The 1,428-nt window shown below is 39.5% G+C and overlaps 1 pseudogene; it reads right to left on the bottom strand.

Annotated features, from left to right (window-relative positions):
• Positions 1-470: 470 nt before the first annotated feature.
• On the bottom strand, positions 471-1,071 carry LOC129491681 (large ribosomal subunit protein uL22-like; annotated as a pseudogene).
• Positions 1,072-1,428: the final 357 nt, after the last annotated feature.

Here is a 1,428-nt window from a genome sequence, read left to right as displayed (position 1 = left end):
TCTGATTAATTTGGTGCATGTATGTTTAACTGCTTAACAAACTGCCAAACTGTTTTTCCGAGCATCATTTTACATGACTGCCAGCAGGATACGACACTTCTAGTTGCTTCAGCTCCTTGCCAAGTTTGAAGTTTCTAACTTTTTAATTGTAGCCATTCCAGGGCTGTGTTTTTGATATCTCACTGTAGTTTTAATTTGCATTTTCCTAATGATTAGCAATGTCAAACATCTGTGCTTGCGCTTATTTACCAACGAAATATCATCTGTATCATCTTTTGGGAAGTATCTATCTGCTGACGTCTTTCGCTCATCAAAAACTTGGATGATCTACTTTCTTTGACATTTAAGAGTTTATTATATATTCTGGACCCAGGTCTTTTATGCTATGTAGGTATTGGAAATATTTTCTCCTCATCTGTAAGTTGCCAATTTATTTTTTTATTTATTTATTTTTTTTCCTTTTAATTACATTTATTTTAATGCTGAATTTACTCCCGTGCCATAAGTTTTTGTTTCTTCAGTTTCTTCTGGGATATCTTTTTCTTCTGGGCAACCTCCTCTTCTAGTTTAGGAACAATCTGTTCCTTTTCCGTAAGGATCATCTCAGTGTGGCAGGGAGAGCTCATGGATGGGTTAATCCCACCATGAGCTCTGTAGGTCCAGCGGCGCATCTTAGGTGCTTTGTTCACTTGGATATGCTCAATGACCAGAGAATCTACATCTAAACCCTTAAGTTCAGCATTACTCTCTGCGTTTTTAAGTATGTGCAGCAAAAATTTCAGCACTCTTTTTGGGCCACCGACCTTGTGTCCAGCCCCACTGCTTGGCCTGCACACACCTGCCAGCTCCACCATTGTAACGTCGGAATGGTACGCACTGTTTCTGTAAAGTGACATCTTTCAGATACTTCGTGGCTTTTCGTATATGCATACCCTTGATGGCCTGAGCAGTTTCACGAGTGTTCTTAAAGTGAACACGAAGATTGGAACCTCTTGATTTGCATGATTTCGTGGGGTTCTCCGGGTCAAGTGAATAGGGAACCATTTTCACAGATTACCTCAGGCTGCTTAGGGAAAGAGCCCCAATTTATTTTTTAATGCTGTCTTCTGAAGGAAGAAGACTGACTCTTGAAAAAGACTGAATACACGTACCATGAAATTCACCTTTTAAAAAAGTACAAACAATTACTTATGTTATAGTTAATGCTTTACAACAGGAAAAAGAGGTGGGGGGGAGGACTAGAGAAAGGACCAGATAAAACGAAGCAACATGAGCTTCAGACAGGGATTCAAGCAGAAGAAATGAAAAGAAAGTAGTCCCAAATCTTCACATGTGAGAGATGGATCCCAGTAATGCAGGGAGGTTAATTGAAGCCATCTTTGGTTTTGAGCGCTGTCTGAATAGAGTTGATTTGAGTAGCAAATGATG

The sequence above is a fragment of the Symphalangus syndactylus genome, chromosome 10 (genome assembly GCF_028878055.3).
Source record: "Symphalangus syndactylus isolate Jambi chromosome 10, NHGRI_mSymSyn1-v2.1_pri, whole genome shotgun sequence".
Classification (NCBI taxonomy): domain Eukaryota; kingdom Metazoa; phylum Chordata; class Mammalia; order Primates; family Hylobatidae; genus Symphalangus; species Symphalangus syndactylus.
Note: the sequence above shows the minus strand (reverse complement) of the source record. Positions and strands in the feature narration are given on the sequence as shown.